Raw genomic sequence first — 23,838 nt, 5'->3', positions numbered from 1 at the left:
TCAGTTTATAGACAGCTCTATTATTCAGTACTCTTAGAGGCTTCATAGACACAGTTCAGACAGTCAGATATTTATTATGTTAGCCTTGTTGGCAGTCGTTCAGTTGTTTGGTTTAGCCATGTTGGCTAATTTCATATATGTTCAGATTGCTTAAGTATTTCCGCATTATGATATTTCAGTGAGACTTTCAGTTGATCAGCATGTGTTAGTTTTATTCTATAAATTAGTTATGTTTTGGTATCACATGTTGATTCAGCAGCCAGTTGGTTCGCTCGGTCACGTGCAGTCAGGCACCGGGTGCCGTGTTACGTCCAGGCCCAGGTTCGGGGCGTGACAAAGCTTGGTATCAGAGCCTAGGTTCAAGTGTATTAGGGAGTCTATGAAGCTGTGTCCAGTGGGGTCTCTTTTATATGTGTGAGGGCCCCACACATATAAACAGTTGACCACCAAGACATTCAGGATTTGTTTCACTTCTTTCATACTCTAGATCGTGCAAGATAGAGTAATGCTTTTAGGAATTCTTCTAACTCGTGCGAGTTACGTATTTCAGAAATGGCTCCAAAAAGGAAGTACAACAAGAAAAATACCACTACTAGCCAGAGGGCTACCGTTGACGCAGCAACAGAAGGGGGTACTCAAGCCCAGGCAGCCGCCACAGCTAATGCCACTGCTATGCCTCCCAATACTTCTGATGCAGATGTTAGAGGAGCTATTCAGCTACTCACTCAAATATTGGCAAATCAGGCCCAGCGACAGGAAACGACCCCTAGCTCAGGCGCTAGTAGTGGGTCAAACAGTTCTAGAACTCAGGAGTTTATGCGGATGAAGCCGCCAGTGTTCACAGGGTTAAAGAAGGAGGAAGACCCCCAGAATTTCATTGATGGACTCCAGAAAATATTCCGTGTGATGCATGCTACTGATACAGAGGCAGCAGAATTCGGGGCTTTCCAGCTGCAAGATGTGGCCCATATTTGGTATGAGACATGGGAACAGTCCCGAGGGGAGGATGCACCTTCTGCTACCTGGGACGAATTTGCAGACGCTTTTATTGAACATTTCATGTCGATTAAGGTTAGAGAAGCCAAGGCTATAGAGTTTGAGAATCTAAGGCAAAAGGACATGACTGTTCAGGACTATTACCTCAAGTTCATGTCATTGTCCAGACATGCTCCTCACATGGTTCCTGATATGAGAGCCGTGGTCAGAAGATTTGTACTTGGGCTTAAACCCGAGTTGCACAGAGATGCCAACACAGCTACTCAGAACGACAAGATGACTATTTCCAAGATACTGGCATTCGTGCAAGGTAACGAGACAAGAATGAAGGATGAAGAAGCCCTACAGAAGCAAAGAGATAGAGAGTTTAGTAAGAGGGCTAAGTCCGCTGGTAATTTCAGTCATGGGGGATCTCAAGGTGATGGCAACCGTCAATTTTTTAAGAATAGGTCATCAAGACCTGCTTCCTCAACAGCTAGTGCTCCATTTGAGAGGTCCAAGTTTAACCAGAAAGACCGGAACTTCCGAACGACAGGCTCACATTCACAGGCCAACATGACCAACCGTGGTTTTCAACGCCCTACTTGTAACACTTGTGGTAAGAAACATTCAGGAGTATGTCGTTTGGGCATGGATGGTTGTTTTGGGTGTGGTCAGCGGGTCATTATCTGCGGGATTGTCCATCCGCAAGACAGAATACCGGAGGTAACAGTAATGTGGCTCAGTCCACAAATTCAGCAGCTCCCCGAAACTTCCAAGCCCAGCAGGGGCGCGGAGCAGCAAAGCCCGGTAATACGGGCGGTGGTCAGAATCGTCTATATGCACTGTCAGGTCGCCAGGACACAGAGGCTCATGGAAATGTTGTCACAGGTATGCTAACAATCTTCACCTTCGATGTATTCGCTCTTATGGACCCAGGATCCACTCTATCTTATGTAACCCCGTATATTGCTAAGAAATTTGGGATAGAACCTGAAACGTTGCAAGAACCTTTCGAAGTATCCACACCGGTTGGGGAATCAGTTATAGCTAGGCGTATCTATAGAGGTTGTCCAGTGTTAATCTACCATCGCAGCACTATAGCAGACTTGATAGAATTAGAGATGGTAGATTTTGACATGATTATGGGTATGGATTGGTTAGAGTCCTGTTATGCCTCTGTGGGTTGTAGAACCAAAACTGTGACATTTGATTTTCCCGATGAACTTATTGAATGGAAAGGTAATTCAGTAGCACCTAGGGGTAGATTTATTTCCTACCTTAGAGCCAGAAAGATGATCTCCAAGGGGTATATTTATCACCTAGTTCGAGTCAGGGATGCAGATGCCCAGACTCCAACTCTTCAGTCAGTACCAGTTGTCAGTGAATTTCCAGAAGTCTTTCCAGAAGTCTTTCCAGATGACCTACCCGGAGTCCCTCCCGCTAGAGAAATTGATTTTGGAATTGACCTACTTCCCGGCACTAAGCCGATATCTGTTCCACCGTATAGGATTGCCCCAGCAGAGTTAAAGGAGTTAAAAGTTCAATTGAAGGATCTTCTTGATAAGGGATTTATAAGGCCAAGTGTCTCACCTTGGGGCGCACCGGTCTTGTTTGTCCGAAAGAAGGATGGATCCTTGCGTATGTGTATAGACTACCGCCAGTTGAACAAGGTCACAATTAAAAATAAGTATCCTCTTCCCAGAATAGACGACCTATTTGATCAACTTCAGGGTGCTCAGTATTATTCCAAGATTGACCTCAGATCAGGCTACCATCAGTTAAAGGTTAAGGAAGTTGACATTCCGAAGACCGCTTTCAGAACCCGTTATGGTCATTTTGAATTTCTTGTCATGTCGTTTGGGTTGACGAATGCACCAGCAGCTTTCATGGACCTTATGAACAGGGTATTCAAGCCTTATCTTGATTTATTCGTCATTGTGTTTATTGATGACATATTGGTGTATTCCCGTAGCGAGACAGATCATGCAGAGCATCTCAGAATAGTGTTGCAGACTCTCAAGGATCGTGAGCTTTATGCAAAATTCTCAAAGTGCGAGTTTTGGCTCAAATCAGTGGCCTTCCTAGGCCATGTAATTTCAGGTGAAGGTGTTAAGGTGGACCTTCAGAAAATTGACGCTGTCAAGAACTGGCCCAGACCCACCTCAGCAACGGACATCAGGAGTTTCTTGGGTCTGGCAGGTTATTATAGGCGTTTTGTTGAGGGATTTTCTTCTATCTCAGCTCCGCTGACTAAGCTGACTCAGAAGAAAGTCAAATTCCAATGGTCAGATGTTTGTGAGCGAAGCTTTGAAGAGTTGAAGAGGAGATTGACTTCTGCCCCAGTTTTGACACTACCAGAGGGAACCGAGGGATTCGTTGTCTATTGTGACGCTTCGGGAGTTGGTCTCGGATGTGTCTTAATGCAGCATGGTAAGGTTGTTGCTTATGCGTCCAGACAGCTTAAGACTCATGAGAAGAATTATCCAACCCATGACTTGGAGTTAGCAGCTGTGGTTTTTGCACTCAAGATGTGGCGACACTACTTATATGGAGTTCACGTGGATATTTTCACCGATCATAAAAGCCTCCAATATATTTTCAAGCAAAGAGAGTTGAATCTTAGGCAGAGGAGATGGCTCGAGTTGCTAAAGGATTATGATGTGGATATTCTCTATCATCAGGGAAAAGCGAATGTTGTAGCTGATGCTCTTAGTCGGCGTTCCATGGGAAGTCTAGCCCATGTGGACGTAGATAAGAGGGTTATGACAAAAGAAGTTCACCATTTGGCCAATCTTGGAGTTCGACTTATAGACTCCGAGGATGGTGGTGTGGTTGTTCAGAATAGGTGTCTTTCCTCTTTAGTCATGGAAGTCAAGGAGAAACAGTTTAATGATCCCTACTTGTTGCAGCTGAAAGAGGGGATTCACAAGCATAAGACGACGGCTTTCGAACAAGGGGGAGATGATGGTACCTTGAGGTACCGAGGCAGATTATGCGTTCCAGATGTAGATGGACTCAGAGAGCGAATCATGTCAGAAGCTCACAATTCCAGGTATTCCATTCACCCAGGTTCCACTAAGATGTATCATGATCTTAAGGAGGTTTACTGGTGGAACAAAATGAAGAGGAATGTAGCAGATTTTGTAGCTAGGTGTTCGAATTGTGAGCAAGTGAAAGCCGAACACCAGAGGCCTGGTGGCTTGGCTCAGAATATTGATATTCCTGTCTGGAAATGGGAAATGATCAATATGGATTTCGTATCAGGTCTACCTCGTTCAGCTAGGAGACATGATTCTATTTGGGTGATCGTTGACCGGCTTACTAAGTCGGCGCACTTTCTGCCAGTCAAGACCACAGATTCAGCAAAAGATTATGCCAAGTTGTATGTTAATGAGATTGTCAGATTACATGGGACACCAGTGTCCATTATTTCAGATCGTGGTGCCCAGTTTACAGCGAACTTCTGGAAGTCCTTTAAAAAAGGATTGGGTACCAAGGTGAACCTTAGCACAGCTTTTCATCCGCAGACAGATGGCCAAGCAGAGCGTACTATTCAGACTCTAGAGGACATGCTGAGAGCATGTGTCTTGGATTTCAAAGGTAATTGGGATGACCATTTACCTCTCATTGAGTTTTCTTATAATAACAGTTATCATGCTAGTATTGGGATGGCACCATTTGAAGCTCTGTATGGGCGAAGGTGTAGATCACCAATTGGTTGGTTCGAAGTTGGTGAAGCAGAGTTGTTAGGACCAGATTTGGTTTATCAGGCTATGGAGAAAGTCAAGTTAATACAGGAGCGTTTGAAAACGGCCCAAAGTCGCCAGAAGTCTTACGCAGATGTGAGGCGAAGGGACTTAGAATTTTCAGTTGACGATTGGGTGTACCTTAAAGTGTCACCTATGAAGGGTGTCATGCGATTTGGCAAGAAAGGGAAGCTCAGTCCCAGATATATTGGACCTTACAGAATTTTACGAAAGGTTGGTCTAGTAGCTTATGAACTTGAGTTGCCACAAGATTTAGCTGCTGTTCATCCAGTGTTTCATGTATCCATGTTGAAGAAGTGTGTGGGAGACCCTTCGTTGGTTGTTCCTGCCGATGCTATAACAGTTAAGAATGGCCTTACCTATGAGGAGATCCCTATAGCCATTCTTGATCGTCAAGTTCGCAAGTTGAGGACTAAGGAAGTTGCCTCAGTGAAAGTCCTGTGGAGGAGTCAGAAAGTTGAGGAAGCTACATGGGAAGCTGAGGAGGATATGAAATCTAGGTACCCGCACTTGTTTCAGCCTACAAAAGAGATTTATGATGAAGCACCAAGATTTTGAGGTATGTAAGCTTTCTTTTCATGCTTTTGGGTCATGTGTGGCCAATTTATAATGCTATTGTGATGTAGACTTGAGAGGCAATGATATTATGGGTTGCTGTAACAGGTTGGTAGTGCCTTATTACAGGGGAAACTCTGGCTAAATTTTTGTAGAATCCCGAATGCTTATCATTCGAGGACGAATGATCCCAAGGGGGAGATATTGTAACACCTCGTAGCTTCGAGTGAAAGTTCGACTCATAAGATGACAATATAATGGAACCAATATGAGGGTTATAGGAAGTGTCTTGAAAACTAATTAAGTCATAAGAAATGTCTTTGGGCAAAGCAAAGTTGAAAACCACTCTACAGGGCATGTTTGCCAATGAGTTTGTGGAAGGTCTTACTTCCTATGATCATAACCCCTTTAAATATTTAGAATTTGGGAAACCATCCTTGATGAAAGTTGTAGATCTTTGAAATAGCTTTCCAACGATAGGTCGCCCAGCCCAAACGGAGCTACGTACAAAAAGTTATGCCCAGTTTACTGAAGCCTGTCTTCGCTGGGAAATGGGTGACTTCGACGGGAAGATCGACGTTTCGTCGATCTGATCGACGGTTCGTCCTTTGAACCGTCGATTGCGCATTGTTCACTGGAAATTGGATCAATTCGACGGAGCAGATCGACGGTTCGTCCTTTGAACCGTCGAATGTGCATTGTTCACTGGAAATTTGGCCAATTCAACGGAGGAGATCGACGTTTCGTCGATCTGATCGACGAAACGTCGAATGAGCCGTCGATTGGAAGTACGTTTTCGGCTGATCTAACTTCGGGAGGCCATAACCCTATTATAAGTTGGGAATTTGGAAAAATGTATAACATGAAAGTTGTAGATAATTGAAATAGCTTTCCAACGGTATATTATGGGCCTCGAGGAGACATCTGGTTAGGGAGATATGAACGTTTTAAGACAGAAAGGTCATGCTGGACAGTGGACTTGGTCCAACCCGAACTCAAGTTGGGTCAGACCCATTTCCACTTAATATTTAAGGGAAATGTCCAACCCTAGCAGCCTCCTTCCCTCATATTTTCAGATTTTAGAGAGAGAGAAAGGATAGTTAGAGAGAGAAAGGAGAGGATCCAACAAGTTGAAGGCCTCAACTCCCAAGGCTCGTGAAGGATAAAGTGTAGTACAAGTTCTTGCCGTCGTTCTAAGCTACAAATCAAACTTTGGAAGTTGATTTCGTGGTGGATGCTCACAAAAGGTAATATTCCTACTCTCAAATCATTTATAGTTGAGAATTGATGAATTCTTGGGAGAATAACAAATGGGTTTGATAAAGGAAATTATATGAATTATGCTAGAGTTTTGGATTGTTGATTTGGGATTGTTGTATTCATGTGGGTGATGAAGAATGACGTTATTACACCTAATTGAGATTGTAGAATCACCTAGAAGTAATAGAATGGGAATTGGGTGAAGAAACACCATTAATGGAGATTGTGAAGCTTTATGCCCACTAAGTGTTTGATAAAATGCTTAGATGACCAAATCATGAATATTATTGCTAATATAGAATCCCTTTGACTTGTATTGCTATAGATCAAAGTTGAAAGGGGTGACGAACATTGTATTACGCTCAAAGGCTGGAATTAAGGTATGTGAGGCTAACTATCTACGTTAGGGAATGTTCATAATTCTCCCTACGCCTCATTCTTCATACTTGTTAGCAATTTGACTCAGAATATAGTTTAGCCCTAGTTTCATGATATGATATAGAACTGTTATCTTCTAAGGTTGCAGTTACAAAATTCGTTCATGGTTGTCACTTTGAACATCATGAACTCAACACGTAATCTTTGTAGACTTATGCATTATTATCACATGAGTCTCAGTCAGTGTATAGCCAGTTATTTACAAGAGTCCCATAATCAGAAACAGTTATCATGCTATCAGATATAGCCAGTCTCAGTTTTGTGAATTGTTAATGTTGAACACTTGTATCTGTACTTTGGGGCCCTAGGCCACAGTTTATGCATACGTATTGCTTGGGCCAGAGGCCACAGTTTTTGTGCACATTATTTGGGCCCGAGGCCACAGTTATAATTACAGTTTTACATGTGATTCTTCATCCAGAACAGGGAGTACTTCAGCTTCTTACTTTCCTGTTTAGTTCAGTTTCAGTTTCAGTTTCAGTTCCAGTATTTTATTGCTTCAGTTGCTTTACATACCAGTACAATTCAAATGTACTGATGTCCCTTTTTATTGCTTGGGGACCTGCATCTCGCGATGCAGGTAACGATACACAGGTTGACGCCTCAGCTAATTAGGAGTGCACATATCAGCTATTGGTGAGCCCCACATTCATTCGGGGCGTTGTCAGCTATCCAGTTATTTCAGTTTATAGACAGCTCTATTATTCAGTACTCTTAGAGGCTTCATAGACACAGTTCAGACAGTCAGATATTTATTATGTTAGCCTTGTTAGCAGTCGTTCAGTTGTTTGGTTTAGCCATGTTGGCTAATTTCATATATGTTCAGATTGCTTAAGTATTTCCGCATTATGATATTTCAGTGAGACTTTCAGTTGATCAGCATGTGTTAGTTTTATTCTATAAATTAGTTATGTTTTGGTATCACATGTTGATTCAGCAGCCAGTTGGTTCGCTCGGTCACATGCAGTCAGGCACCGGGTGCCGTGTTACGTCCAGGCCCAGGTTCGGGGCATGACATTACAATCTTCCAAACAAATGTCTTACTTACAAGTTCATGAATTATATTTACAACCTACACATTAGCAATATCATTCATTCTTATAATCATAAGAAACCATACTATCACATTAACTTCTTCCATAATCCACAAACGATTACAACTTCATTTCCAACCATTAAATCCTCATTTTTCATCATAGAATCTACCATAACAACAATTAAAATACTAAATAAAAATCACTTCTTCACACCTTATCAACATACCTATATTCGGCCACACTATATACTTACATGTTTCATGAATTCCATCCATTTCTACATTCTTCAACATACCTAAATCATCTATAACACATGTAAAAGAAGATTGAACCTTCCTCCACTTGTCTTCTTACTTGGATAGGGTTTATAAATCACCCAAATAAATGCTTGGCTTGCTCCAACAATCACTCCATGTTGTTAGGGACGTTCCACTTGGTTGAATTACTAGGAGAAAATATTTTTTCTTGATAGATTTCCATGGCACCAAATTTGGTCATGGTGGCCGAATACTCTCTCCTCTTTTTTTTTTCTTCAAGCTTTCTTGATTTAAAAGATGAATAGGTCTTATTTTGTCATCCATTGTCTCTCTCTATATATATGACTTCTACCAATACAAAGTGGACACATGTCCCTTCTCCATGCTTCTCCAACCTTCTTAATTTAAAAGAGGAATATCTCTTAATTTGTCATCACTTGTCCATATATATATATATATATATATATATATATATATATTGTTCTTACCTATACAAGGAGACACACAACACGGCCACTTGTGGCTTCATGACCATATTTTTTTTGAAATTCCCGTTTTGCCCCTGGCCTTCCACAATATTACCATAGGCCACCTTGTGAATTTCCTTTTTACCCTTAACCTTTCTCAATATTTCCCATACTAATAAACAACTTGTATATTAAAATAATTTTGGAACATAGTCTTGCCCTTAACCTACCACGACCACCTTGAAATATCCAAATGTATAAAATACGGGATATAACAAGAATCATCATCATCGTCACAATCACCAAAGAACATATTCCATTTAACATCATAAGAGGCTTTAAGAGTCATGAACTTCGAGCTTTTGAAAACAAGGCAGTTATGGAAACATTTATAGAATCATAACATAGGAATCATGCCTTTGAAAGAAAGGGACGAGCCTTAACATACTTGTTCCACCTCTTATTAGCTACACATATTCGTCCAAGCTCGCAATTCTACATTTTAGAGGATTTATACTAACGTTAGCCTCTTTATCGCACACTTATTCCAAGTTTCAAGTCAAACTATTCTATATTCTGCCGAAAATCGGGCAGCATCTCCCCTGTTGATATGCCTAGCCCGAATTCTCAATTCAACAACCAACACAACAATAACAATACAAACATTAATGAAATCATTTACCATATCAAATTATTCCATAGAACAGCCCATATGGTGTTTGTCCCATATTTCCACCAACAGATCATTTTATAACAATTTTACAGCTCCTTCTCCGTAAATAATCCAAGATTAATGTTAATAGCAAGAGATTCATACCTTTCTTTCGATAAGAATGCTATATCTTCACTCCCCCACCTTGATCTTAAGCCAAAACGAGTTAATACACAATTTTGTAGTTGCAACTATACGCCGTCTGGACCGGGATTTGGGAATTATACCTGGTTTCGGGCTAAAAAGTGGGTGTGGGAAGGTTGGGGAATTTTCCAAAGAATTTGCGATGTTTTTGGGTGTCTTTGGCTGAAAAATGGGGGATAACCCCATTTTTATTATCCCCCATTTTTATAACGGTCCAGGTTCTGCCTGGACTGACATAAAAATCCTTCAGCGCGATCGCGCCCCCTTTGGGCGCGTTCGCGCAGGCCCAATTTTTCTGACTGCGCGTTCGTTCAGTAAAAAGTCATAACTCTTGATCCCGATATCGTGTGAGGGCCCATGACCCATGGTTGTAAATATGATTCAATTATCTACAACTTTAATTCTTTCAATTTTTCCAAATTCCAAACTTTTAAGGGTGTTTTAACCCCTCCAATTCAGATCATCCGAAAATGTTTCCTTAAATCGTCCTTTTGGAGGGCTTATGCCCATATTTGGCTTAAGGGTCCTTCTTAGGACTTGCTCAACTTTCCATGTACTACTCATATATCCCTTCATATGTCCTTTATAAAACTCTGGCATGTGGGCCCCACTTAGCTTACAGCAACGAGGGCTTTTCGTCAAGTGACATATGAACCGATTCACCCCATATGGTCTCCACATATCATATATATGCCATTATTCACTCATATAATATAACCTTTCTCCTTAATCCTCGCATGACTTTACTCTTGTTCGGGCTCACACTAAGCTGTCTACAGTCTAAGTAGCGCGAAATTTTTCAGGGTGTAACATATTGATTGAGTGATAATGTGGGCTTAAATCCATTATTCATTGTGTTTTGATCTATATTTTTTATGACAATTATGGTGAGAAGCTAATATGATCTTCTTAATGAAAATGAGATACTACTTGATAATCGATCATTGAAAGTGATGTGACAATACAAATATATATTTATATATGAAAAGGCACATTTGACAGGGGGTGAGGATGTGACCAAGATTAAAGGCACATTTGACAGGGGTGAGGATGTGACCAAGATTAAAGGCACATTTGACAGGGGTGAGGATGTGACCTAGATTAAAGGCACATTTGACAGGGGGTGAGGATGTGGACGAGTTGTGAGCTCGTGGTCTGAGGTTCGTTCCGAAACGAGTGGTACATGGACACCATGGGTCCCTTGCATGTCATAGCTATTGGGCAAAGACACCAATTAGCATGTGTGTACATAAGTGATCAGTGACTGAGTAAGTGAGAATGTTGTTGGGAGGTTTATTCCATTGCTTTCTTCCGTTGACTTGATTGTTATTGTCATTGGTTGAATTGATTGATAATATCAGTGGTGGACTTGATTTGTTAATATCATTTATTGACCTGGTGTTGGCTATCTGATTATGTGTTGTTGACTGGTCTGTCTATCTTATTGGTTTTATGATTCATGCATGATACTAATCTTAGTCGGCCTATAATATCTACTGATACATAGTGTTTGTACTGATACCACCTTGCTACATTCTTTTGAGTCTAGATTCTGATCCAGAGACTGCTACTCGACCTCATATTTAGCTTGAGGCCATTCGCTGACAGATTGAGCATGAGATTCTATCCATGCCAGGCCACCCGAAGATCTTCCTTTATTTAATGTCTATTTCCATTCTGGGCATTGATGTTTATTTATTTCAAACAGTAGGATTCCTTAGACAAGTTTTGGATTAAAGTCCTTATACGGTGACTTTCGGATTTTGGGGTTGTAATAGTTAGGACCTCTGCATTTACATTATTGTTTTATGGCATGACTACTTTTGATTAATCTTGCGTTTTGTTATTGTGAACTAAATGAATTGGCCAAATAAAAATGGACTAGAATGAGTAGATGGTTAAGCATATTTGTTCGCCTACTAGGAGTGGGTGTGGGTTCCAATCATGGTGGCTTGGGTCGTGGCACTACCCAGCTCCACAAACAACTTTCCAAACACCACCACTAAACTACCAAGCTCCACAAACAACTTTTCAAACGCCACCATCAAACTACCAAGCTCCACAGGCAAATTACCAAGCCCTGGCACCTGCATACCGAGCCCCACAAAATAACCCACCAACAAATTAACAAAATCAACCACCTCTCGGTTGACGATTTGGGAAAATTTTAGATTTTCAAGTTGGGAACAACAGCACAAGGTTGCAGATATGAACTCCCCATCTCTAATTCATGAAACTATCAAGGCGAAGTTCGAAGTCTATTAATTGCTAGCTAAAAAAGTCAAACCCTAGCTGTCAACAACCATCAACTGGCCGTAATGGCCATCCCTTCCGGCGGGCGGCCACCAACGGTGACTTTCCTGCCTACCCTTACTACTACACCCTCTCTCACACAATTTCGACCACTCAATTCTCCTAACCTTTCTAAAGCACAACCCCCACAAATAATACCAGTATTCCTAATAATATACCCTCTACTTCAACTAATCCACCATTACAACAAAATATGAATTTTGCGAGTTTATTGAAACCTATTAAACAAAAGAAGACATATACTGTGCCTCCCAAACTAGTAGTGTATAGTGATGGTAAACCACATGTGACTTGGAAGTCATCTGAAGTTAAAAAACTGATACTACAAGAGAATTTACTATATGTAGTTTTGGGTAAGTTTTCTTATGATATAACAGACATCAAAGAATTGAGCAATGTTATTCCAGATCTGTGTTCTATCAAAGGTCCTCATATAATTGGATTAATAGAAGATAGAGATATATTGGTAAGGTTAAATCTACTAGAAGACTATGTTAGATTATTATCCAGTCCAGTATGTTACATCAAGGTGAACTCAAGGAATTGTCAGATGAGACCATTGATATGGAACACTTAGTTCAAGCCTTCTGAAGAAACTTCCATAGTTGTTTCTTGGATAAGCTTTCCTAAATTACCACCCAAATTCTTTGCAAAGGATGTTGTCTTCTCTCTGGCATCAGCAGTGGGGAAGCCTTTGGTTGTTGATCTAGCCACTGTAGACAAAACTAGATCCAACTGTGCCAAAGTCAAAGTTGAAATGGATTTTTTTAGTTGAGCATCCATAAAGAATCCACATAGCAGAAGAAGATGATGAAACTGGCACTATACAATCAAAGTGGATTACCATAAACTATGATTTTTTACCAAAATACTGCAAGCACTGAAAGTTACATGGACATGAGGAAAGGGAATGCAGAGCTTTACATCCAGATATGGAGAAACAATAAAGAGAGGAACTTAAAAAAGAGAACAATGAGCAGAAGCAGGTGGTGGAAAATAATGGCGCAAATTAGAGAAGGCAAAGAAATAATGCAAGAATGGGAAACAACAATCAAGCCAAGCAGGTTTGTATGCAAAGGTGGAGGAATAAATACATCAGAGATAAGAATGGAATCATTTTGGGGGAAGTGGGTGACAACAACAATCAAGAAGAAGGAGAGATAATTCAGACTCATAATACCTTTGATGTGTTGGGGGAGCAAGAGCAAGAACTAGTTGAAAGGGAAGATAAGGATGCAAGCAGCCCTGGAAAAACAAATGTTAGTAGTGATCAATTAAACAACCAAGAGAAAAACCAGCAACAAATAGGGAGCAGTACAAAGGAAAGCAGAAGTGGTACTAAAGAAGAGTGTACTAACAAAGTCATAACTAACACAGATGCAGAAAGGGATTCTGAAGGGAGGAGCAAGACAAAGATGACTTTAAATATTAGCAAAGGCCAAAGTAATTTATCTGGGAAGAATAGTCAGTCTTGCGGTGCGCAGCCCGATCCAATAGTCATTGTTGCGGAACCGTCACGACCCAAAATCCCAAATCGCAATGGCACTAGTCCCACCATACTAGTGGGCTAACACAACCATAATTAACACGAAATCTAAGTAACGAAATAACACATACAACTCAATTCATATGTCTTTAAGATATCTCAAATAAAATACTAAGTAGTTATTACAATAAATCCCCAAAATCATATGTCACCACAATACAAGGACTAACTAAGAGTAAATAGAGTCTAGTACATCATAAATTGTTTGAAAAATGGAAAAGACATGGAAATAAGGATAAGGAAAGATCCTGAGCCCTCCTAAAGCCATGGAGATCACCCCAAATCTCAACAAGTAGCTCAACGAGGGACCTAATAGTCACAACCTCAACTAGTGCTAGGAATCGAGTCTGCACACAAAAAAAAGGTGCAACAAGTGTAGCGTGAGTACAATTGTTACACCTCGAAAAAAAATTCTTCTGTTGGTACGCAAGTGAATGAACTAGTGATGAGTGCGAGTGTATGATATTCCGTGAGTAAGAAATGACGTTTGATGACCTTAGGTGAGATTTCAAAGGCATCCGACGTAAGACGAGAAAGTTGGCTAAGATAAGGCAAGGTGTGGGATGAGCAATGTATGTGCATGGATGTGGATGATTAGAATGAAAAGTCTAGAAATGTGAAAAGTTGCAGGTCTGCAATCTGGACAGTTGGTCGTAAAGTGAAATACGGACCGTAAAATGGTATACGGTCCGTAAACTGGCATGTCGTAAATTGGCATTCAAAACTTCAAACTTTCTGCCAGTTGATGAAATGGTTAAATACGACCTGGAATACGGACCGTAAAGTGATTTACGGCCCGTAAACCATGGTCGTAAATCACCATGTCGCAGCCTGAGTTTCTGGTTCTGTTATGGTTAAATACGACCACGAAGGACGGTCCGTAAATTGGAATACGGACCGTAAACCATGTTTACGACCACTGTGCACTTCAACTCAGATTTTCAAGTCATTAAATAAGGGGACCAAGGCTTATTTCATTTCACTTCTACATCACACCCCTTCTCTCTAAAAACATCTATCTACATTTATTGTACAAGTTTTCAAGGATTATTAGTCATCAACAACATTAATCATGTGAATCAAGTGTAAGAAAAACCCATTAAAGATCATCCAAGTCAAGAAATCCAAATGGAGGAAAACTAGGGTTTTTGCTCAAGTGGAGTATTATCAACTGAGGCTCGTTCCTACAACATCTAAGGTAAGATTTATGGTATTTATATGTTGTTTAAGGTATTTGGAAGTTGAAGTGCTTGGATTTTAGAAGAGTATAGCAAAATGGGTCATGAATGATGAATAGTGACGTTTTGAGAAATAGTTTGAATTGAATCATGATTGTTGTTGTGTTGTGACATGAACGGGTTATAAATGCCGTTAAGATCATGAAATAGGCATTGTATGTGAATGGACGAAATCGTGTGTTATGGTCTTGAATATGGAAAAATTGGAAGTGAATTGAGAATATGGATAATATAAATGATCAAAGGCTATTGTTACGATATTGTAAATGTATTGTTGACGTTTGGGAGTTGAATTACGATATGGAGGAATGTTGTATACATAAAGGAAAATTTGTCCGATTTTCCCTAGCTTTAGCCATGTGTGCTAATTATCGATTCTAATGATAGTATGACTTTAATGAAGGTAGAAACGCTAGCGTTGGAGGGGAACGCGCAAGTGTAGAGTAGTGCGACGGAAAGGTATGTAAGGCTAACCCTTCTTTCATAAGGCATAGTTCTTTGACCAAATTTCTAAATCCTCTATACGAGTATGTTGTCTTCAAATGATTGATCTTCCGAGCTTGTAAGCTCACGATCCTTAATACGTACTACGATTGTACTACGCTCCTCATATGACGAGCAAGCCTATAATATAGACGTAACGATAATGATAATGATAGTAATGAGGATGATAGTAATGATGATGATAGTAATTATGATATTAAAGGTGCCTATGGGCTATTATACTTATGTGTGCCTATGAAGGGCTATAACGAAACCCCGAGCTTATGACGCCGAGTAGAGTATATGTATATATATGTATATGATTACGTAACGCGCGCACACATCTGCAGATGGTACGGATAACCCTGATGCCTTGGTAAGGCCAGGTAGATATAACCTTGAGCCTTGGTTGGCCATGTATGTATGAAACACCGAATCTTCGTGGTCGGGTATGCTATGTATATCTGTATATATGTGTATATGCTATGTATATGACATTATTAAGAGTACGAATATGTTATGTATATGAGATGTAAATGATTATGAGGGTAATTAAGTACGGATATGGATGAATGTACGCGGATACGCAATAGAAACGGAATGTCCCTATGGAAAGCAAGTAAGCGCCAGGATGATGATATTATTGTCTCGCTCGTATGCTGCTTCATATGTTGTTTATTATGCTTCTATATCGATGTTGATCATGCTTTACATACTCAGTATATTCTTCGTACTGACGTCCTTTTGTTTGTGGACGCTTGCGTCATGCCCACAGGTGCACAGGGAGACAGACTTGATCCATAGCTGCTTATTCAGAGATTACATAGCAGAGCTCTATTTCCTTCGGAGCCATAGCTTTTGGGTACTTATTCTTTTGTGTATACAATTATAGGCATAGCGGAGTCCTGTCCTGCTCATGTGTTATGTCATACTCTTCTTAGAGGCTCGTAGTCATGTGTATGTGGTTAGATATGTCTGGCCTTGATGGCCCATATTTTGTATATCATTTTGTCGGCCACGTCAGCCCATGTACATTGATGTGGCATAGATGCCTATGATGATATAAAGGTGTGTTTGTCCAAATGGGACTAGTTTGATGGATGAAAGGAAATGTATGTTAAATTATGTGGTTCACCTAAATGTAAGCATAAGTGTAAGTTAAGGGGGTGCCCGGGTGGGCTAGCACCGGGTGCTAGTCGCGGCCCCCTAGTCGGGTCGTGACAACAATAAACATTGGGTACTCAGCATGCAATGTTAACCGACCCTTTCTGGGATGAAGACAAGCGTTGGTTTTTGATGTTAAAACCACACTAGTCCGCGATTAGTCCAAATACAAGAAAAGCATAAAACTGCTAAATCCACGTACCAAATAGATTTCCAAGACAAAGTATACATGTACCAACACTAACAACAATTAATAGGAAATGGATGAATGATATGCAATACAATGCAAGGCCTTTGTTTTTGCTTCCCGATATACACACGTTTGAATATTAACGAAGTCGTGACCCATGGGGGGCTCATAAGGCCCATATTCGCCATTCCGGTAATTTCCTCGGATCTGGGCCTTAATCATATCATATCTCAATAACCTTTCTCATAGCCAACCGGGCTCAAGTGCCAATATAACGTGCCCATATCATCACTCGTCCGGAACAAGATCCCATCAGACTCAAAATCATATCCTCAATCGTATGCATGAATACATGTATAGCACGACTATGGCACGCATCAAATCTTAGAACAAGAATAAAAGCATGGGACCCATTCCCATGTTCGTAATACCATAAAGACTTCACCTTTTTACTTCTTTTCATTTCAATACAGATATATTTATAAGTGATATCCATACGAACAGACAAGACAGGGAAATAATAAAGATAAGGGACATAAAGTACAGGCATCGGACAGCAATCACGGATCTAACAGATCATACTATTCAATCAGCTTGTGTCGAGACATGGCATTTACACCAACTATACAATTGAAACTGTGCAAGTACCCATAAAATGAAGACCGGTATCTGGTACTAGTGCTCGTCACCTCACAAGTATCGGAACCCCCTTAATTCGCCAAATTACCCCTTTATTAGGTTTATTTTAGCCAACATACACATTCAAGAAGGAGTTCAAGGTCTCAACAATCCTGGTAGTGCCGAATCTCGAATCACAAGGTCCTCTTGTTGTCACGAAAAGACTCCAAAAGCACAAAGTCTAGTCAAATACGTAATATATGTTAGAACACGAGTCTAACAATACCCATATCACTACATAATCCAAAACCCCTAAAACTTTTGAACCCAAAAGGGCAAAACAATAAATTAAGCCTAGAATCATGGTCTCTGTACTTCATATAACTCATAATCCAAAAAGCATCCATAAATAATTACAATTCATGCTCAACTGATCAAATCCTAAATCTCATATTGGGTTCCCAAAACCCTTTCATAAAACCCCTAATTTTACCATTCTAAGCATGTAATAAGGGTCTAACTTATTGAAATAATCATAAAAATAGGTGATGATACTTACCCAATGATCTCCCCTTGAATTGCCTTCAATTCTACACCAAAATAGCTCTCTTAACTTTGGGTTTTCGAATGGGGTTTCTAAGGAAAGAGCATAATCAGACTCACATTCTGTAGAGCGATTCACACTCCGACTAACTTAAGTTCACTCCGGCGCGCACGCACTGGTGGAAAAATCCTCGCCCCGGCAAACCCCTCTAAAATAACTCAACTCCTCAGCGGCAGAGCCAACTTCGCTACTGCGGATACCCACAGTCATCGCAGGGGCGAATCATGGCAGAATCTCAGGACCTCGCTCCTGCGAACCTCTACTCACTGGAGTGTACTTGCAGGAGCGAGACCCATTGCACGCCTGCGGCTACACCAGAACTAGCAAAGATCGATTTTTTGACTCCCTCAACCCGAAATCTCGAGACTCTCCCGGAACCTCCCCAACACAAACCAAATATATAGGCACATGTAAAAACGTACTACGAAATCATCTGCGCACTCGGAATTCCCAAAAGAGGTTTCTTTGAAAGAGTCTACCCTGAACGGCAAAATGCAACTTTCCAACCAAATGACTAAAATGCCCCTAAACCCTCGAAAACTGAACCAAGTACTCCAACAGCCTAATTCGACATTCCGAAGCTAATGGAACCGACAAAAATCCCAAAAGACGCAATTCCCCCGAAGATGCCTAAAGTCAACCTAACACTAAAAGGTTACCCAACTTAGCAAATATAGGCGTCAACCTAAAACATAAAGGTTCCCCAACTTAGTAAATACTGAACACAAATAAAAAGGCACTCTCACAAGGGAAAAATTAGCAAAAACACGAAAACAACCAAAACGACCTAACGGGTCATTACATTATCCACCACTAAAACACATGTTCGTCCTCGAACATCAAAGATAAGAAAAGAGAAAAGACGTACCTGGGGAATCAAAAAGCTGAGGGTAACTCACTCTCATATTCAACTCGATGTCCCAAGTAGCCTCCTCCACCAGACGACCTCTCCACTAAACCTTCACAGAAGTAATTTCTTTAGATCTCATCTTGCAAATCTGACGGTCTAAGATAGCAATCGGCTCCTCCTCATAGGAATTTTTTTTATCAAGCATCACTGAATCCCATCTAATCACATGAGAACCATCCTAGGCATACTTCTTGAGCATTGAAATATGGAACACCAGATGATCACTCGACTAAACATACTTCTTGAACATAGAAACATGGAGCACCGGATGAACACTCGACAAAACAGGAGGTAGTGCTAAGTCATACACAACATCTCCAATCTCTGAATAATCTCAAAAGGACCAATGTAACGAGGAATAAACTTCCCTTTCTTTCCAAACCTCATAACACCCTTCATGGGTGAAACCTTAAGCAAGACCCGATCACCCACCATAAACACTAAATCACGGACTCTCCGGTCCGCGTAACTCTTTTGCCGATTCTGAGCGGTGTGAAGCCTCACTTGAATAATCTTCACTTTGTCCAACAAATCTCTAAGCAAGTCCGTACCCTAAGGCCTCGCCTAAAAAGAATCAAACCATCCAATGGAAGATCGATATCTCCTGCCATACAAGGCCTCAAACTGAGCAATCCTAATACTCGAATGATAACTGTTATTATAAGGAAACTCAGCCAAAAGCAAGAATTGGTTCCCAATGACCACCAAAATAAATAACGTATACTCTCAACATATCCTCCAGAACCTAGATAGTATGCTCAGACTGACCATCAGTCTGGGGATGAAATGCTGTGCTCAACTCAACCCGAGTGCCCAACTTTTTTTGCCAATACTTCCAGAAGTAGGAGGTGAACTGAGTCCCTCTATCAGAAATAATGGAAACAAAAGGAAGGATCTCATGAATATAGATCTTACCCAGCTTCTCATAAGTATAAGTCGTCTGAACAGGAATGAAATGAGTTGACTTAGTCAAACGATCCACAATCACCCAAACGAGGTCAAACTTACCCAAAGATCATGGCAACCCTACCACAAAGTCCATGGCAATCCTTTCCCATTTCCATTCAAGAATGTCCATCTTCTGGAAATCCCACCAGGCTTTTGATGCTCATACTTCACTTGTTGACAATTCAAACACTTTGACACAAACTAAACAATATCTTTCTTCATGCTACACCACCTATAATGTTGCTTGAGATTTTGATACATCTTCATTGCACCAGGGTGAATAGAATACCTCAAGCCGTAGGCCTCCTCCATAATCAAAGTAGTCAAATCACCAGTCTGAGGCACACACTCGTCCTTTAATCCTCAAAATCCCTTCTTCATGAAGCTTTGCCTCGTGAGCCTTCCCCTTCAACACTTTATCACTAATTTTGCACAGCTTTGGATCTTCAAACTGCTGAACTCGAATCTGCTACAACAAAGAGGAACGCACCTCCACCCAAGCATGAACCTTTCCAGGTTAAAAAATATCAAGGCTAACTAAGGAATTTGCTAAACTCTGGACCTCTCTAGCTAAAGGTCTCCCCGCAACCTGGAGACAAGCAAGACTACCCATACTCACTAATTTCCGACTCAAGGCATCTACGACAGCATTGGCCTTGCCCAGCTAATAAAGGATATACATATCATAGTCCTTGAGTAAATATAGCCATCTTCGCTGCCTCATGTTCAAATCCTTTTGGTTGAATACATGCTGAAGACTCTTATGATCGGTGAAACCTTGCAATGCACACCATAGTGATAGTGCCTCCAAATATTCAAAGCAAACACCACCGCCGCTAGCTCCAAGTCATGAACGGGGTAGTTCTTCTCGTGCACCTTCAACTGCCTAGAAGGATAGGCTATAACCTTCTCTATCAGCATAAGGACACAATTAAGACGCATCCTTGAAGCATCACAACAAACGGTAAAACCCTCTCCCTTTACGGGAAGAGTCAAAGTAGGAGTTGAGGTTAACAAGGCTTTGAGCTTTCGGAAACTCGCCTCACACTCATCCGACCACTGAAAAGGAAAAGCCTTTTGGGTCAATCTGGTACGGGGAGATGCTATAGCATAAAATCCCTCAACGAATCATCAATAGTAACTAGCAAAACTAACAAAGCTCCGAATCTCTGAAACTGTAGTAGGCCTGCCCCAATCACGAACTGCCTCAATCTTCTATGGGTCAACCATGATACCATCCTTGGACACCATATGCCCCCAAAACGCCACAGAACTAAGCCACAAATCACTCTTGGAGAACTTAGCATAAAGCCTCTTCTCCCTTAAAGTCTCAAGAACAATCCTCAAATTCCACTCATACTCCTCCCTACTCATAGAGTAGATCAAAATATCATCGATGAATACAATCACAAAGGAGTGCAAATACGATCGAAAGACATCATTCATCAACTCCATAAACGCTGCAGGGGCATTAGTCAACCTAAAAGACATGACCATGAAATCATAATGACCATAGCGAGTACGAGACACTATCTTGGGAATATTCTCTATCTAGATCTTGAGCTGATGATATCCGGATCTCAGGTCAATCTTGGAAAATACTGACGCTCCCTTAAGCTGGTCAAATAGGCCATTCAATCCTGGGAATGGGCTACAGGTTCTTGATGGTGACCTTGTTTAACTGCCTATAATCAATGCACGTCCTCATGGATTCATCCTTCTTCTTCACAAATAATACCAGTGCAACCCTCGGGGACACACTAGGACGAATAAACCCTTTGCTCAACAAATCTTGCAACTGTTCTTTCAATTCCTTCAACTCTATAGGAGCCATTCGATAAAGGGAATAGAAATAGGCCTGGGGCCCGGCTCAACCTTAATATGGAAATCAATATCCCAGTTCGGAGAAATACTAGGAAGATTAGTAGGGAACACCTCAAGAAACTCTCTCACAACCATTACCGACTCAACAAGAGGAGTCTCGACAATGGTATCATGAATATAAGCAAGATAATCTTGACACCCTTTCTCAACCATTTGACTCACCTTAAGAAAAGATACTATCCGTTTAAGCGCATGACTAACCGTACCCTTCCACTCTAACCTAGGAATCCCAGGCATGGCTAAAGTAACCGTCTTGGCATGATAAACAAAGATAACATGGTATGGGGGAAACCAACTGATGCCCAAAATCACATCAAAATCGGTCATATCTAGAATCATCAAATCGACCCAAGACTCATAACCTATCATAGTGACTACACAGGATCAGTACACCTGATCCACCACTACAGACTCCCCCACTGGAGTAGAAACATAAACAGAAACATCAAGAGATTCACATATCATATTTAGACCCGATGCAAAGTAAGTAGACGCACATGAATAAGTAGAAACTGAATCAAATAAGGCAATAGCTGACTGGTGACAAGCGAAAATAGTACCTGTAATCAAAGCATCTGAGGCCTCTACCTCTGGTCTACCTGGAAATGTATAACACTGGGCTCCACTACCACCATGCTGTGAACCCCCATGACTACCTCAACGGTCAGTCTGACTGCCACCTTTACCCGAATGAGAACTCTCTATCACTCTGGGAACCACTTCTCGATGGCTGACTAGCTGGCCTCGGAGTAAAAACCTGAAAACTGGGATACCAACCAGCTTGTCGGGCTCTGGGCAATCTCCGGCATAGTGCCCAACCTGACTATACTTATAACACCCACCGTGGGCTGCTGGCGGATGAGGGGAACTAGGGTAACTACCACGACCACCTGGTTGATAGTGCAATGACTGAGAGCTCTGTCCCGAACTGTATTCACACTACGACCCGAAGCACCTCCCTGAGAAGGCTGGATGGCTGCCTGGACTTGCCGTATGAAATGAAGGCGATGGCTTCTACTATTGTCACGACCCGAATAGGGGGCCGCAACGAGCACCCGGTGCTAGCCCACCCAGGCACCCCTTAGCTTACACTTATGCTTACATTTAGGTGAGCCACATAATTAGACATACATTTCCTTTCACCATCAAACTAGTCCCATTTGGACAAAAACATCTTTATATCATCATAGGCATCTATGCCACATCAATGTACATGGGCCGACAAGGCCAACAAAATGACATACAAAAAAATATAGGCCGACAAGGCCAAACACATCTAACCACATACACATGTCTACGAGCCTCTAAGAAGGTTATAACATATCACATGAGCGGGGCAGGCCCCCGCTATGCCCATAATTATGTACACAAAAGAATAAGTACCCAAAAGCTATAGCTCCGAATGAAATGGAGCTCCGCTATGTAGTCCCTGAAAATATAGCTATGGATCAAGCCTGTCTCCCTGTGCACCAGCGGGCATGACGCAGCGTCCACAAACAAAAGGACGTCAGTACGAAGAATGTACTGAGTATGTAAGGCATGATCAATATCAATATGAAAACTTACGAGTCAACATATGAGATAGCATAACATGGGAGATAATAATATCGTCGTCATAGCACTTACTCGTTTTCCACAAGGCTATTTCATTTACATTGCGTATCCGTGTATGAATCCACATCTGTATTTATTTACCTTCACATTCATTTTCATAACATATTCGTACTCATATTGATGTCATATACACACACATATATATATACTTATAGCCTTTATATAGCTTTTGTATAGCGTACCCGATCATAAAGGATCGGTGTGTCATACATACTTGGCCAACCAAGGCTCAAGGTCATACATACCTAGCCCTACCAAGGCTTTAGGGTTATCCGTACCTTCTGCAGAAGTGCGCGCGCGTTTCATAATCATATACATACTCTATACATATTCATAACCATACATTCTACCCGGCATCATAAGCTCGGGGTCTTATCATAGCCCTTCATAGGCACACATACATACAATAGCCCATAGGCATCTTAATCATCACATTACTCTCATCATTATTACTATGATTATCACTATCTTCGTTGTTATCATTACATCTATCTTATAGGCCTATTCGTCATACGAGGAACTTAGTACTATCGTAGCACATCAAGCATCGTGAGCTTATTAGCTCGGAAGGTCAATCATTTGAAGAAATCATAGACTTATAGAAGATTTAGACGTTAGGCCAAAGAACCATGCCTTATGAAAGAAGGGTTAGCCTTACATACCTTTTCGTTCAACTATATAGCACTTGCACGTTCTCTTTCAATACTTGCG

Source organism: Lycium barbarum, chromosome 1 (genome assembly GCF_019175385.1).
Source record: "Lycium barbarum isolate Lr01 chromosome 1, ASM1917538v2, whole genome shotgun sequence".
Lineage (NCBI taxonomy): Eukaryota > Viridiplantae > Streptophyta > Magnoliopsida > Solanales > Solanaceae > Lycium > Lycium barbarum.
The sequence above is the reverse complement of the archived record's forward strand: the minus strand, read 5'-3'. Positions refer to the sequence as shown.